General features: G+C 45.4%; 1 pseudogene; it reads right to left on the bottom strand.

The window, feature by feature from the left end:
* The window catches only part of LOC144125141 (uncharacterized), a 45010-nt pseudogene that overhangs the window by 23570 nt on the left and 3374 nt on the right, over window positions 1-18066 (bottom strand).

The raw sequence follows: 18066 nt of genomic DNA, 5'->3' as shown, positions 1-18066 counted from the left end.
GTAAATAATTTATAATCGAATTTTTCTGCCATGCTGTCTCGGTTTCAACACCCGAGTGAAGACTGTGACATCAGAGAGGTTATATGTAACGTGAAGCATGGAGCAAATGCGATGTAATTGCTGCTTGATCGTTTTAATTCACTACAGTGTTGAAGCCAGCCTTCCTCAATAGTCGGAAAGAGAAATGTAGCAGCACCGATTATATTTCAGTTTTTCATGCCTCGCATGACCTATAAGCTCACTTTGACGTCATAGTCCCCATTCAGTTCTTGAAAGTGAAACGGCGCGAGAAATAAATTCGATTATAAATTATTTAGTAGTCATGGGAGAATCTTCATCATCATCAGCCTGAATACACCCAATGCAGGGTGAAGGCCTCTCCCATGTCTCTCCAGTTAACCATGTCTTGCCAGCTGCGCCCACCTTATGCCGGAAAACTTCTTAATTTCATACGCCCACCTAACCCTCTGCCGCCCCCTGCTATGCTTTCATTCTCTTGGAATCCCTTAAGGGCCAACAGCTATCTTACCTCCGCATTACATTCCCCGCTCAAGGCAATTTCTTCCTCTTGATTTTGGCTAGGATGTCATTAACCCGCGTGTGTTCCCTCAACCACTCTTCCTGCTTCCAGTCTCTTAAAGGAGTATAGACACCTAATTTTGTTGGCATGTTTTCTTTTCTTCAATGATGCAGAAGACGCTACTAGGCATTAATCACCATGTGATGTTTGCCTACGACTGCTAAATAATTTATAATTGTTTTTTTTCTGTCATGCTGTTTCAGTTTTGCAACAGCCGAACGATGGCTCTGACGTCAAAGAGGGCTTTTCCTTCACGTGAGCTATGGAAAAATGTTCATTGAATCGCTGCTTCATTGTTTTAATTTACTGCAGTATTGAAATCAGCCTTCCTCAATTGCTGGAATGACAACAAATGTGCAAGCAGCGATTATATTGCTTTTTTTCATGTCTGGGGACGTGTAAGCACACATTGACGTCACTCTCCTTGTTCAAGTGTTGAAGCCGAAACTGGACGAAAAATAAAAGCTATTATAAATTATTAAGCGGTCGTAAGAGATTACTAGCTGCTACTCCATGTATAATAATGCCTTATGCATCATTACAAGCAAGAAAGCACGCACCCAAACGGTAGGTGTTATACTGCTTTAACGATACGCCTATCATTTTTCTTTCCGTCGCTCACTGCGTTGTCCTCAGCTTAAGCTGAACCCTTTTTGTTAGCCTCCACGTTTCTGCCCCATAGGTGGGTACTGGTAAGATACAGCTGTTGTACACAATTCTCTTGAGGGATATTGGTAAACTGCCATTCATGACCTGAGAGACCCTGCCATATGCGCTCCATCGCAATCTTATCCTTCTAGTTATTCCCTCATGATCCGGATCAGTTGTCACTATTGATACCTGCCTTAAATAGACGTATTCCTTTACCTTTTCCCTTACCTCGCTACCAATTGTGAAATGCTGTTCTCTTGCTAGACTTGAGAATAGGAGAATACCACAAGGTAATTCATGTATAATAATGCCTGATGCCTCATTAGAAAGCAAAAACACACACCCAAAAGATGGGTGTTGATACTCCTTTAAAGCTAGTTGGTGCATTACAGGATGTGAGTCACCAGTGTTACCAGTAAAACCCTTTAACATCATATTTTGATCTGTTGATTGAAATCAAGTTTTTTTCTGTTCTAGTTTATGGTATTTCATTATTTCTTTGCTCCTTATTTGGAAAAATTATTTCTCTGGACTCTGGCCAGGCTCAAGAAGTATAATGTGATAGTAAACAGAATATGTTTGAAAATCCTCTGAAGTTGCCCTTTAATTTACCTTGTACATTACTCTTTTGTAGCAAATGTGAACACTTTCCATACTTTGCAGTCTTCCACTAGCATGGATCCTGCTGCACCACAGAACCCGGATATCTTGCTGAGGTCGGCAGCCAGGTATGAAGGTGTCGCATATTTAGAATGTAAGACAAGTGGGCTTTGATGCCCCATCGGCCAGTGCTGATAAAGGAGCAAAACACAGACGGAAGACGAGGCTGACAAAGTTCAGTTTGGTGCTCAGGAACGCTTGGTTACCGGGGTGCGCTGTGCTAAGAAACATTGTGGCCGTCCACACTTCTTGTTTGATTTGCGTCATTGCACTTGTGGGGGGGCTGGGTGCGCAGTGCTAACAAGAAGTGTCGACGGCCACAATCTTTGCTAGTACAGCGCACCTCGGTAGCCAAGCGTTCCTGTGCGCCAAACTGAACATTGTCAGCCTCGTCTTCCGCCTGTGTTTTGCTCCTTCTTCAGCACGGGGCGCTGGGGCATCAATGCCCAATTGTCGATCTTACAAGAATGATTTTGTAAGCTTGAAATGCTTTTAGATCTCATCCTTCATAAATGCAGGCAAACAATCTAGAAACCGGAAACATGGGGATGAACATCACTGCACACCTCTCGGAAATGGGAAATTTTCTGTCCGAATAATATGAAGGGGAAAAAAATTGCCTGCAGAGCAGACCTAGGCGCAATTTTAAACTGTGACAGCTCAGAGCAGTTTTGCTTAGCGATGGCTTTGTGGTCGAAATGCAGTTTTTGTTTGTGTTCTAGTTGTTGACATTTCATTATTTTGCAGAATTATTTCTTGCAACTGAGACAAGGTTGAAGAAGTGTAATGTGATAGTAAACTCAAAGTTGCCAAAGTTGCCTAGAGATGCCAATTAAAGGAACATTGAGGAGAAATTGGAGTTGGCATGTATCGATAGAATATAAGCTCCTGATCACAAAAACGCAACTCTTTCTGAAAAACAAAGCTCTTGTAAAGTAGAAAATAGCAAGAACCAAAATACAGGTATCGCCGCCACAGGGCAATCTCGCAAGTACCAGCGTGATGACGTTATTGGACAAGAGACGCCACGGAGGAATTTTCCTTCCTACATGAAGCTGCGAATCTGAGGCTGGCAAAGGAAGGTTGCGCGGTTCAATATTGAAGTAAGTTTTGTTTTAAAACCGATAGTGCACTTTTATCACACAAGGAAGACAGACAAAAGACAACCTGAATGTTGGAAGCAAAGAAAGCCGATGCTTGGCGGCTCCACAGGCGGCCAGGAGAGTTTCGACTTGTTATGGCGCTTCGCGTCTGTGAGCTTTGTGTGCCTCATGGTTTTGTTTTTAACGCGTCTCGATTTACAAGTGCCGAACAGCAGAGGAACTCCGTGCCGCTTCAAGTGCTAGTTAACCTTTGAAGTACCCTGTTAAGGCTGGTTAGATGATTGCCGCGGTCGATGAAAAACCATGATGGCACGATGGTCGGTGATCGTACAAGGCAGTTAGCAGTATAAAGAGCACTTGTGTCGTCGTACGCTCGCCCGGCGAAACATTCCCGGCTGTGCCAGTCAACTTCAAGCTACTTAATGGAAATCATTTATTAGGGACGGGAGACAAGGTACAAGGCAGTTAAAAAAAATTGATGGCTTAGCTGTGTTAGGCCAGGATATACGTAGCGAAAGCGCGGAGACTTCTGCATCGGAAGAGTGCACTCACTAGATGCGACTTTATCCATGGCTAAATCTTGAGCCGTCGTGAAGAGTGGTAGAGTCCGCCTCAAACTACAATGGCCCTGGTTCGATTCCGAGCCTCGGCACAAGTTTTTCTTTTAAAAATTCAGTGTGTGGGTGGGGGGTTTCAGTGGCGCGCATAGATGCCGCCACCGAATGCGTTGTTTAGCGGATAAGCGCAGGCTCTGTTAAACGGGCAGTTACGAGAACTCTATCAAAATTATTTTTGTTAGCAAAATCTGATAGTTCGGCATTTCAACGCTTTCTTGCCGCCTGTCCGGGAGTGAAAGATGCATTTATTTCAAAGAAATTTGGATTCAAAGTTGAAAAAGTTTTTCTCGCCACTTCGATTCAAACTCGCGAACTTTATGACATCACGGCGCACTCTTATGACGTTACTGGACACAGTGATGTGAAACGTGACGTAAGCGCAGACGTGATTTCTCGCGGCTAGCAGTGTGGTATAGCAGCCGAAATGAACGCTACTGCCGCCGCACGTTGAAGGCATCTATCGGGGGTCACTACTGTCGCTTCGTTTACGTTTGCACCGGCGTCTTTTCTGCCTTATGATCGATCCCGTTCCCGAACCTGAAGACGAAGTTGTCGCAAAAACTCCGGCCTGCATTTCAGCGACCTCAGCCCCACAGAGCGTGCGATGCTTTTGATGGAGCACGGTTAGGTTAGGTGCCGGCGGGTTGTTTCCCCGTTCCGCCATGAGCAGCCGTTGCAAATCAAATATCGTAACCCCAGTGCGGGGAGTCACAAGGGGCCAGGACAAGGTCAGTGAGTCGCGCCCATTGGAGGCTGACCGGGGCTTAGGGGCGAACGGATTGCGATTCCTTGAACGGGGCGGTTGCACGGTGCAGCAGGCGGCATTAAGGTCTCCCACGGTTGCAAGGACCAGGTCATTTATTTTATTTTTCGCCAAAAAAAACGGATGGGTACTCAAGGGCGCTTGCGTTTAAAGTTGGCGGCTTGAAAGTAAAGCCCACGTTTCAACGGCTTCCGCGCGTTTCCGGCGGTACGGGGTCTACTGGATCGGGCTCTCTCGGCCACTTGCATGTACCTTCAGATGTGTACTGTGAATGGATTAAATTAGCCGAGAGCTCGAAAAGAACAGCTGCGTCCAACGGCCGAAGCTATTGATTGACGTCACAACACGTACCTCGCCGCAGAGCTGAATCGGTCTGGCAAGGGCCGGCGATGGCTGGCGCAACCTTCGCAAAATAGAGACATGCTTAAAGTCTCCGGCAATGCGCTCAGAGTGCGCCGAAACTGCCGAACGCGTCGGCGGTCAACCATAGTTGGAGCATAGAGGGTCTCGGTTTGGCCGACGTGACGTCGCCATGCAGCGCGCGCGCGCATTACTCCCGAGTGTAAACGCACCTTAACAGAGCCTGCGCTTAACAGCTAACCAACGTATTCAGTGGCGGCACCTATGGTAGCCACTGAAACCCCCCGCCCACTCACTGAAAAAAAACCTGTGCCGAGGCTCAGAATCGAACAAGGGTCTTTGTAGTTTGAGGCGGAGACTCTACCACTCCGCCACGACGGCTCAAGATTTAACCATGAATAAAGGCGCATCTAGTGAATGCACTCTTCTGTTGCAGAAGTCTCCGCGCTTTCGCTACGTATATCCTGGCCTAACACAGCTAGGCAATCAATTTTTTTTAACTGCCTTGTACCTTGTCTCCCGTCATTAATAAATGATTTCCGTTAAGTAGTTTGAAGTTGACTGGCACAGCGAAGAATGTTTCGCCAAGCGAGCGTGTGAAGACACAAGTGCTTTTTATACTGCGAACTGCCTTGTACGATCACCGACCATCGTGCCATGATAGTTTTTGATCGACCGTGGCGATCATTTGACCAGCCTTAACAGGCTCCTTCAAAGGTTAACTAGCACTTGAAGCTGTACTTGGAGTTCCTCTGCTGTTCGGCACTTGTAAATCGAGGTGCGTCAAAAACAAAACCTCGGGGCACGCAAAGCTCATAGACGCGAAGCGCCATAACAAATCGAAACTCTCCTGGCTGCCTGTGGCGCCGCCAAGCATTGGTTTTCTTTGCTTCCAACATTCAGGTTGTCTTTTGTCTGTCTTCCAGGTGTGATAAAAGTGTGCTATCGGTGTTAAAACAAAACTTACTTCAATATTCAACTGCGCAACCTTCTTTTGTCAGCCTCAGAGATTCGCAGCTTCCATGTAAAAAGGAACATTCCTCCAAGGTGGCGTCTCTTGTCCTATGTCGTCATCACGCTTGTACTTGCGAGATTGCCCTGTGGCGGCGATACCTGTATTTTGGTCCTTGCTATTTTCTACCTTACAAGAGCTTTGTTTTCAGTAAGAGTTGCGTTTTTGTGATCAGGAGCTTGTATTCTATCGATACAAGGCAACCTCAATTTCTCCTCAGTGTCCCTTTAATGCGCGTTTATATCCTGGCGTAACGTATGCGCGCGCACTGCACACCAACGTCACGTCGGCCAAACCGAGACCCTCTATACTCCAACTGCGCTTGACCGGTGACGCGTTCGGCACCTTAGGCGCACTCTGACCACACTGGCGGAGACTTGGAGCATGTCTCTATTTCGCGCCGAGTGCGCCAGCTGTGCCAGCCAGACCAGACTGATACGGTTCCGCGGCGAGGTGCGCGTTGTGACATCATTCAATAGCTTCGGTCGCTGGGCGGTGCTGTTCTTTTCGAGCTCTCGGCTAATTTAATCCATTCACATTACACATCTGAAGGCACATGCAAGTGGGCGAAAGAACCCGATCCAGTGGACCCTGTACCTCCGGAAACGCGCAGAAGCCGTTGAAGCGTCGGCTTTACTTTCAAGCCGCCTACTTTAAATGCGGGCGCCCTTGAGTACCCATCTGTTTTTGTGGCAAAAAAATAAATAAATAACCTCGCCCTTGCAACCGTGGGAGACATGGACGCCGTCTTCTGCACCGTGCAACCGCGCCGTTCAAGGAATCACAATCTGTTGACCCCAAAGCCCCGGCCAGCCTCCGATGGGCGCGACGCACTGACCTTGTCCTGGCCCCTCGCGACTCCCCGCACTGGGGTTATGATATTTAATTAGCAACGGCTGCTCATGGCGGAAGAGGGAACGACCCGCCGGCGCCTAACTAAGCGTGCTCCCTCAAAGGCATCGCACGCTCTGTGGGGCAGAGGTCGCTGAAATGCAAGCCGGAGTTTTTGCGAGAACTTTGTCATCGGGCTCGGGAATGGTATCCATCGTAACGCCGGCAAGACGCTGGTGCAAACGTAAACGAAGCAATGGTAGCGACCCCCGATAGATGCCTTCAACGTGTGGCGGCGGTAGCTTTCATTTTGGCTGCTGCTAGACCGCACCGCTAGCCGCGAGAAATCACGGAGTCTGCGTTTACGTCATGTTTCACGTCACTGCGTCCGGTAACGTCATAAGAGTGCGCCGTGATGTCATAAGAGTTCCCGAGTTTGAATCGGAGTGGCGGGAAAATCTTTTTCAACTTCGAATTCAAATTTCTTTGAAATAAATGCATCTTTCGCTCTCGGACAAGCGGCAAACAAAGCCATGAAATGCTGAACTATCAGATTTTGTTTACAAAAGAAATTTGATTGAGTTCTCTTCACTGTCCCTTTAATGTACCATGTACAGTCTAGGTCAAAAGTGTTAAGGCTAGAGCATTCAGCTGCAGTGAAATCAATGTTCCTAGAATAATTCATGTAGCGGATCATTCTAAACTGTAGTCAAGCAGGAAGCTTCTGTATCGCAAGAAGAAACCTGCTAGCATTTCAAGGTCACTTGGTCTTTATTATTCCTGTAATGGCTCTGTTATGCGGCTGAAGTGAAAAGCCTTTGGCCTTAAGACTTCACCGACACTGTACATTACTCTTGTTGCAAATGCGAACAATTTGCACACTTTCCAGGCTTCCACTAGCATGGGTCCTGCTGCACCATAGAATCCAGGTGTTCTTGCTGAGGTTATTGGCCAGGTACGATGGCTTCTCATATTTAGAACTCGTTTGTAAGCTTGAAATGCTTTTAGCTCTTGTTCTTGGCAACTGCAGGCAAACAATCTAGAAACTGTGGAAACGTATAGGGCTGAGGATCAGTGCACACCTCTCGGACACGTGAAATTTTCCATCCAAATGGCATGGAGCGGAAAAACAAAGCCTGCACAGGTGCCCCAGGCACAATTGGAACCTGTGACAGCTCAGAGCAGCTTTACTTGATGAACTCATAGATCACTAAACCATGACCACAACCTTTCATGTTCTAATTAGCACAGCCTCTTGTGCTAAGATTTAATTGCTGTGTTTAAAATATTCATAATCTTTCATCTGTTAGTTCTGTGCTTCCGAATATTTGGCAGCATTACTGTTGCCAGGGTGCAGTGGAGCCTGAAGTAAAGATAAAAAGGCTCATCTATGTTGTCAAAGGCAGCTTATATGATTGCACATAAACGTGACCTGGTGGCCAATCGTGCTGCTCACTCCGAAGAAGAGAGCGATGTGTCATGTTTTATCATTAGTAGCGTTTGCAAGGAAAACTGCCATTTTGTAATGTTACATATGGTAGTCCTGAGGAATAGGATTTTAGCAGTTTAATGTGGCAAATAATAACTCTCTCTCCAATCTGTTATAGGGCTTTATACAAAGCATATGTGCAGCTGTTTTATTGCAGGTCCACCTCGGGAGCGGAAATTGTCAGTGCAGAGCGGTGGCGCTGGCTTCTTTCCCAAGGTCGAGACTTCCTGTTTTGCAAGGACGCCACAAAAGTTTTGTGGGGTTCCCCACAAAAGTGACGCTCCTTCCTGGTGATGCTCGTTCCCCGAAGAGCCTTAGGGGAAAGAGCTTTCAGGGAAGGAGCATCACCGGCTCAGTATGCCGGCAATTCCTTAAGGTTGGTGGCATGCAGAAGCCTCGGATGAGCTCAGAAAAACTAGCAGCTGTGGGCAGTAAGCCTCTTTTATTTAGGTACATTTCCTGACTGACAAAGGCATTTGTTTATTTAAGCATGCATGACTTAAATACCTTTATTTTACAGCACCTGCATTTCTTCAATTTTGTTAGGATTAATACTCTTTCAGATGCATTTGATGCATACATCAAAGCTGCACAAGCTGCCGAGGATGAGAAAATGCGCAGAGCAGTTGAATTGCTACCTGGCGGACATGCTGAGGGACATCAAGTAATCATCGCCTGCACCTGCCCCTGTAGTCAATGACTGTAGTCAGATAAAAATGATAAAATAAAGGCAGCAAGAAAAATTATTTCATTGACTGCAGCCTGGTATTTAGTGCTGGGATGCAGCATTTGCTGCACTGAAGGGTTGCAAGTTCATTCAGGTAGCGTACATATTCAGAGCTATTAACTGTACACCAGAGTACGTGTTTCAAGGCCATTGTATCCCCATGTCGAGGCCCTCGTATCTGTACGAAGGTTACGTGGCCCTCCTATATACGAGGGACGGGAGTGACACATATCCAATAGCATATATATGAGGCACGTATCACCCGTATATATGTGTTTCGCCATACGTGGAGAGAACGCGTATGCCATACGAGCACGTATTCTTACGACCATATATGTGGACACATATCCAATAATTGCGTATATATGAGACACAATTAACACATATATACGAGATTTTTCAATAGGGTCCACAATGCTTAATACATAATAAACGGTGGCTTACAAGAGCTAATTAGCTAATAGGCCACCTACACAAAAATGTTGCATTTAAACCAAGTCAGCTGCTCTGCAAGTCATTTATAGGTCAATTGCTTGGATGCCTTAACAATGACTGGCTGCGATAGTGACGCCACTATGACTCAGTGTGAGATGGAATCCTTCAATGGTGATAGAGTTTACTGTAGCAGCACACCTGATACGAGTTCGATAGCAACTGAGAATTTCTAAGCCTCTGGACTACAAAGCCTCTGAAAATGTCCATGTAACATTAGTATGAATACTAGTATGCAAAGCTATGTTATATAAAATACTGTGTATTTGTTTTCTTCAACATGGCGCAGGATATTTGTTTAACTTGTTTAGGAAACCACTGAAAATTCCCATGTAACAAGAATATGAAGTCTAGTATGCAAAGCTATGTTATTATATCAAATACTGTGTATTTGTTTTCTTCAGTCTTAGACGGTATATTTGTTTAACTTGTTTAAGAAACAAAGTAATGTATTTGTTTTCTTCAGTCTTAGACGGTATATTTGTTTAACTTGTTTAAGAAACAAAGTAATGTCAAATGCATTCTCAAGGAGAAAAAAGAACTGCATGCCCCGAGCATCCCAAAAAACATTGCTGCTCACACATGCGGTTTTAGAAACTTACAAATGGGCGGACGAAAGTCTCCACTATTCCTTTCACCAAGCTTGGCAACAGGCATACTGCTGCCGTCACTGTTGTCTCTGAAAGAGTGGCGAATGAATTTTAAATACAGTGACATGAAACATGGAGACATAACAAGAGCACCAAAATTAAATGAAAAATAAATTCTGCTCTTTATTGCTTGTTACAATATGCTTCAGTCCGAAGGTCCTGCTCCAACCAACTTTTTACTGCATGCGGACTATATCAGTGCCTTCAAGAGGCATCAAGGAAAGTGCGTTGTCATCCCAGAATGGCTGCACTAGAGATAACTAAAATAAAAGGTGTGCCACACAAACTACCCAAGCAATGAGCTGCTACATTTCACATTAGAAGGCATAACAAATTAAGCAATAGCTCTGTATATCAAACACATTTTTGAAGTCGTAGCTGCCAATTTGTGGTTAACTAGACATATACCAAGAACAATAGTTCAGGCAGAATGTTGAGTAGTAGCGGAGCTTGCTGTCAGGCAAGATGGTTTATAGTTTCAAGTAGTAGGAAAGCGCCAGCGCAAGACAAACAGGCATCACACATTGCCCACTTTATCTGCTTTTGCAATTTGTTTTTCAGGTGAGGAAATATAAAAAAACAACACACATGCTGAATGAACAGCTGTAAACAGTGTGCATTCATGCATACAATTTCAAGATCCACAATTTAGCTTTTAAGAGCTGTAAAGATGCTTCGCTAGTGCATTTCCTTTTTTTATGCATAAGCTTCCAAAAAAATTCTGGAGCAAAATCTTTATCACATGCATCCTTGGCCACAATGCTGTAATAAATGTGCTTCTGTACATGTTAATGACCACAAACGTAGGTGCCTCGTTGGCCTACATGGGCCTTCCCACAGGTCAACAGAATTTCATAAACAACCCTGCTGCAACATGGCACAAACTTTTTGGCCCTTTTTTTCTTCCATAGCACAAAATGTGCAACAAAATTTGGGCGAGCTTTTGAGCAGCAGCAAACACAACTTGTATACCATGTCTGTCAGCTATTTTCTTTTTCATGAGCAACCTTATGTGCATATGGTATCATTTCGAGTTTAGCTGCATCGTTTTTCCTCTTCGCATTGCTTCCACAATATGCACCATTTCTTTTTTAGAAAACCGCCTCAGCGTGAAGTGATAACCGCACAGGGGAATCCAGCTAACAGCAAACGTTTCAACTAGCTTGTTAAAACTTAAATGCGTGATTACGGGACCTCAAAAGAGCAGATTCGAGACAAGCTGCCAATAGCTTGTTTGACTATATTAGAGTGTGCCGAAGCACAACAAAGCAGCTCCTGTGCTTGTAGTGAATATTCCCAGACCTGTAGGCGCCCCTGGGCTGGCGCCCAAGGACGTCAAGTTCTGGTGATGTGTACACACCTCCTCGCTCGATAGGGGTAGAATCCTCTCTCGTGTTAATCCCGCTTAAAGTGTGCCGTTGAGGTGAGCGAGAGAGAGCTAGGGCCTGGTTCAGCCATATCTAAGAATTGTTTGCGTGGCTCCATAAAAAAAGGGCGGGGGGATTCATTATGCGAGCTGATCCCCCTAGTCCCCGTTCTCTTCGGGACTTTATTCTGCTGCAGAATGACACTTGCTCCTCAGTTCTCCAGCCTTCACTAAACAAAGACCCGTCTTTCCCTTTCCTGCTCAGCATAGCCACAGAAGGCAGTCCCTGCCGACCAAATTATTGATGCTCGCCTCGTGTGGCCTTCACAATGTGTGGAAGCTCATGCAATAAGGGCAGGTAGGAAGCACTATGAGTGTGCCAGAAACTGCTTACTCCTCTCAATGCTAGGCTGCGTAATGCAATGTAGGGGTCGACACAACAAACTTCAGCACAGGTTTTCTATGAGCAGTAGGCATTTAAAGGACTTTGGTAGCATTTCCTAGCTCGGAAATTCAAACCATAGTGCAACATTGATAGTACTCTAGACTATATCACTCTTGATGACATATTCTTTCCAATGCACTTTGCAAGGAACAAAAGCGCGACTGGAAACGTGACATTGATCATTGCTACACATGCCTGGGCCTTACCGATGCACTCAAAATAGGGAAAGGTATTTATCTGTGGCCGTCACAGAAATGGGTGATGCATGAACTGGGTTCCACTGTGGCCGAAAAAATGTGGGAATATTCCACTTTCATGTAATATCCGCAGTCTCTCAGTCTACAAGAGTGGAGCCCCTACGCAAGTGGATGTGGATACGATAAGCTATATATATGCCGACAATATGCAGTATAATATGTGTACCATATACTGCAGCTTCCGAAGTGCCATCGATGCGGGCATCAAAGTCTTCTAGGAAGCCTTCCAGGTGGCGCTTCTTTCGAGCTGCATGCACAATTTTTCTTTTGTGCGATGAAGTGCCCCTTCCAGCCTTTCCAAGATTGGTACGCTTGTGATGAGCTCAAACTCCAGCTGGGCCTACAAATAGAGAATACGAGCATAAAATAACAGTAATGAAAAACTAGCACATCGGTTGCTTTAGGACAGAATACAACATGGAAGCACAGGTATAACACCCAGTTTGCCATGTTACGAAGTTCACGAAAAGAAATTTGCAAGCTGCTTACATAGCTCCTAAGCAATGAAAGAATTCGGGAGAGACCACTTATGTGCATGAGTGCGAAAGCTTTACCATACAATTGTAAAACAAAGCATACATATTCAGCCATTCTCTGCTTTAGACTCACAGATCGTATTGAGTTCTCATGCCACTCATGGCTGCGCACTGCAGCAGTTAAAGGGACACTGAGGAGAAATTGAACTTGGCTTGTATCGATAGAATACCAGCTCCTGATTACAAAAACGCCGCTCTTACTGAAAACAAAGCTATTGTAAGGTAGAAAATAGCAACAACAAAAATACAGGTATCGCCGCCACAGGTCAATCTCGCAAGTACGAGCGTTGTGACGTCGTAGGACAAGAGACGCCACCTTGAAGGAATTTTCGTTCGTACATGGACCGCGAATCTCTGGGGCTGACTAAGGCAGGTTACACGGTTCAATATTGAAGTAAGTTTTGTTTTAAAACCGATAGTGGACTTTTATCACCCAAGGAAGGCAGACAAATGACAACATGAATGTTGGAAGCAAAGAAAACCGATGTTTGGTGGCGCCACAGGCGGCCAGGAGAGTTTCGATTTGTTATGGTGCTTCGCGTCTATGAGGTTTGCGTGCCCCGTGGTTTTGTTTTTGACGCACCTCGATTTACAAGCCCTGAACAGCAGAATAACTCCAAGTGCCACTTCAAGTGCTTGTTAACCTTTGAAGGAGCCTGTTAACGCTTGTCAGATGGTCGCCACGGTCGACAAAAAACTATGATGGCACGATGGTCGGTGATCGTACAAAGCAGCACTTGTGTCTTCGCACACACACCCGACGAAACGTTCCTAGCTGTTCCAGTCAACATCAAACTACTTAATGGAAATCGTTTGTTAGGGAGAGGAGACAACGTACAAGGCAGTTCAGAAAAATTGCTGATGGCCTAGCTTTGTTAGGCCAGGATATACGCAGCGAAAGCGCGGATATTTCTGCATCGTAAGAGTGCATTCACTAGATGCGTCTTTATTGATGATTATACCTTGAGCCGTTGTGGCGGAGTGGTAGCTTCTCCGCCTCAAACGCCAAAGGCCCTGGTTCGATTTCGAACTTCGGAACATCAATGAGTGGGTGGGGGGTCCAGTGGCTCCTATAGATGCCGCCACCGAATACGTTGGTTAGCAGCTAAGAGCAGGCTCTGTTAAGGCGCGTTTATGCTCCGGCGTAACACGCGGGCGCGTGCTGCAAGGCCACGTCACGTCGGCCAAAGCGAGACCATCAATACTCCAACGGCGCTTGACCGCCGACGCGTTCGGCGGCTTCGGAGCACTCTGACCGCACTGGCGGGGAGACTTGCAGCATGTTTCTATTTCGCGCCGAGTGCACAAGCCGCCGCCGGCCCGACCAGACTAGGCTTGTTCAACTCCGCGGCGAGGTGCGCGTTGTGACGTAATTCAATAGCTTCGGCAGTTGGGCGCAGCTGTTCTTTTCGAGCTCTCAGCTAATTTAATCCATTCACAGTACACATATGAAGGTACATGCAAGTGGGCGAGACAGCCCGATTCAGTGGACCCGTTGGATCTAGCGGCAGCCGTTGAAGCGTCGTGCGTTGGCTTTAGTTTCAAGCCGCCAACTCTAAACAGGACCGCCCTTGAGTACCCATCCAATTTTTGTGGCAAAAAATAAATAAATAACCTGGCCCTTGCAACCGCGGGAGACCTCGACGCCACCTGCTGCACCGTGCAACCGCGCCGTTCAAGGAATTGCAATCCGTTGGCCCCAAAGCCCCGGCCAGCCTCCGATGGGCGCAAGGCGCCGACCTTGTCCTGGCCCCTCGAGACTCCCCGCACTGGGGTTACGATATTTATTATTTAGTTTGCAACGGTTGCTCACTAAGGAAGGGGGAACTACCCTCCGGCACCTAACCTAACCGTGCTCGCTCAAAAGCATCGCACACTCTGTTGGGGCTGAGGTCGCTGAAATGCAGGTCGGAGTTTTTGCAAGAACTACGTCGTCGGGTTCGGGAACGGGATTCATCGCAACGCTGACAAGACGCCGGTGCAAACGTAAACGAAGTGACGGTAGCGACTCCCGATAGATGCCTTCAACGTGCGGCGGCAGTAGCTTTCATTTCGGCGGCTGCTAGACCGCACTGCTAGCAGCCAGAAATCACGGAGTCTCCGTTTACGTCACGTTTCACGTTTCTAGGTCCTGTGACGTCATAAGAGTTCTCCGTGACGTAATAAGAGTTTTCGAGTTTGAATCGGAGCGGCGGGAACATCTTTTTCAACTTTGAATTGAAATTTCTTTGAAATAAATGCATCTTTCGCTCCCAGACAAGCGCCAACAAAGCCATGAAATGCCGAACTATCAGATTTTGCTAACCAAAAAAATTTTATATGGTTCGTCTCAGTGTCCCTTGAAGAGATGCACCAGTGCCACCGGCAGGCAGGTGGAACCTCTCATTGGCCATAGAGCTCCATTACAAATGCATCATATAAATATTGTCACTGTGCTTCATTTTCCGTGGGGACTTTAAAGAGAGAAAATATTTAACTAATCTACCTAGAACAATAAAACTGCACTTATACTGTTTTCTCTATCTTTTTCAGAACAATAATTAGTTTCCTTGTAGAAGGATTACATTTAGCTGAGTGTTAATAACAAGATTAAAACAAAGATCCTTTTGTGCACATTATTTCACATTGAACATTTTCACTGGGAACGAAGAGCAACAGCTAATTTTGCAGCTTAATAATTGTAGAATGCCGGAAACTAGCTCAAATTTGGTCACGAAAGTTTTTCTAGTATGAAAAAAATAAATTTTGATGTTGTTATCCTTCTGTTTTCAGAATGATTACTTAGATTAGTGTAGTTTGAAGCCTCTCTAAACTTGTAGCAGAGATATTGAAATTCTGAATAGATATTTGCAAGTTACACATACACATTCTACAGAACACATCTGCGATGTTTCACTGTGATATGGAATGGAGACTTACAGAAGATCCTGGGTGCAAATTTTCGAAGTCCGTCCAGAATGTTTGGTACTTGCACATTTCGTATCGCACTGAAATTTGGCAAATGTGTCCTTTACAATGTGTAGCTTCAGATGTCGACTAAGAATTGCAGTATCTCCAATGCAAGTGTATAGAAACGATACAACAGTAATGAGTCCCAAAAACATAACAATAACATCACTTTTTTTTTCACACCAGGAACTTCCATGACCACATCAGGGCTATTTCCCTGCATTCTATAGTTAGTAAGCTATAAAATAAGCCACCGCTGGTAGTTCCCAGTGAACATTTTCTATGAGAAAGCATGCGCACAAAAGGGCTTTTTTAGAGCAAAAGCTCTACTACTCCAGGAACAACTCAGAAATTCCCCTGGCTCCAGCTTTCCTAGTAGTTTTATATAGGCCCTCCAAGCCTTTATAACACTACCCGCAGAGTGGCACAGTGGCTGAGACTTAAGGCACGCAACCGGTAGCTGGCTTTGCCGAGCACTGCCACCAGTAAGGAGAGAGCCCAAGTTGGCTGGTTACGGAGAGATTCAACAGGGAACAGTTGCCGTGGCAAAGAACCTTTGGCCTTTGGTGGCGTCACCACCATGTGTGACGTCATGGTGATCACGTGATTAGAAGCTGCAACAAAATGGTTGTGTCTGCCGCCTTCATCTGCAAAGGATGAGCGAGTTGGACCGCCCGCGAATGCTTTTCCTAGTTATAACCAGGTTTAAGTAGGATTAAACCTACACAAATTGTTTTTTGAGGCCTGTTAGCAACACTGAGCAAAAGTGCGCACTACAGGAGAACTAATTAGTGCCCTGAAAAGAGCAAAAAAGCAGTTTAGCACACAAAATTTTACTGCTCTCGGTGGACTATTTAAAATTGTTTTTTTGTTTCTGTAGCATCTCCGCTTAAATGTGGAATGATCTTTGGACTTTCGTTGTGTGGATTTCCCCTGCAATTCAGGCACTATTCAGCGCATCGAAAGTATAAGTACGGTCCCTGACGAATATCCTGGCTGTTTTGCTTAGTTCGATATTTCCCTTCAGTGTCCATCATGTAACAGCTGTCACCAGCAAACGCCGTTAGTACCAACTTGAAGCACATAAAAGAACCCTGCAATAAATAAACGACTAAACAGCAGAAGTCGAGCAACAAAAACAAAAAGACCAGAATGTGGAATCAGGGCATGCTACACTGAACCAACCCTAGGTGTATTCTGAAATTCAAACAGTGCGAGCAATTCAATCAGGTCTCCACTGAGGCAAAGAGAAATAAATTTGAGCTGAATTTTCTGCACATATAGACCACCTCCACCTATTTGCTTTACGGGTTTAGCGTCCCAAGACGATTCAGGCCATAAGGGACGCCGTAGTGAAAGGCTCCAGACAATTTAGACCATCTGAGGTCCTTAAATATGCACTGACGTCACACAGCATATCCATACTTTTGTATTTCGCCTCCACTAAGATGGAATGCAAAGTGCAGGCACCGCAACTTAAATCAAGAAAGGAAAGGATTAAAAGAAAGAAAGACACAAGAGGAAAAGAAAAAGAAAATTTCTTTCTCCTTGCTTCGCTAACTGATGGTCTAGTTACTGAACTTACGATTGAGCTCATGGCCAATGCTGGAAATTTTTGTATCGCCACTTCCACTGATGGATCCTCGGATCCAATCCATTTCCTTCGGCTAGGCAATGTACGGCGCATGCAGTCTATTATGTAAGCCATGTCTGGCCGAGATTTTTGTACCTCGGACTTCATTCCTTCAATGTGGCCAGCAATACTCTCCTCATCCTCCCCGTCTGGTGCAGCTGCCTGCAAGCAAAAGGAGCCTACTTCACACTGCACACCAGGCTGTTTTCAGCACAAGGACTACATGAAATCCAAATGCATACCACAGATGGCCTCAAAACACACTGCAGGGCATTTCCGCCAACCGTGGCCACTTTCCCATTTTTCGTTGGTTTTTTTGATGGTGGAGAATCTGCCCCATCATTTTGCAGGATACGGATTTTTCTCCACTCATATTTGGCCTTGAACCGGAGAGCTTCTCGCCAAGAGTCCTGTGTTTAAAGCATCCCACACAATGCAAGCATTACTGCTTGCACTGACAAAAGCAATCACAGTACAATTAAATACATGCTAACAGTGATGGTGTTAACTACAAGCTACGAGTAAACACCGATGGACATAACAATACCTCATGAGAAGCTATAGATATTGCTTCGTATTTTATTGCAGCCCATTTTTTATAGCATAAAAACACTAAAGGACCCACACTTATCTCTCGCCGACATTAGTTTTTATGGTTGCGCACACATTACCGAATTTGCAGCATAGAGGTCCTTTCTAGTAAATCAAGCTTTGTTTTCCAATTATCTTTTCACTGTGAGGCGAACCTTTTTGTTGTTTTAATGTCCTGAAACGACACATCAGCTACGATGGGCACCACAGTGGAGTTTCTGGATTAATTTTGATCACTTGGAGTTCTCTAATAACTACTCCAACCAATGGCCCTTCGATTCAAATGCCTACCAGACAAGCTGGGCCAGGATTATCAAGCTCTCTCGTACTACCCTTTGATACACAGTCCTATTC

This window comes from Amblyomma americanum, chromosome 1 (assembly GCF_052857255.1).
Source record: "Amblyomma americanum isolate KBUSLIRL-KWMA chromosome 1, ASM5285725v1, whole genome shotgun sequence".
In the NCBI taxonomy this organism is placed as follows: domain Eukaryota; kingdom Metazoa; phylum Arthropoda; class Arachnida; order Ixodida; family Ixodidae; genus Amblyomma; species Amblyomma americanum.
The sequence above is the reverse complement of the archived record's forward strand: the minus strand, read 5'-3'. Positions and strand labels throughout refer to the sequence as shown.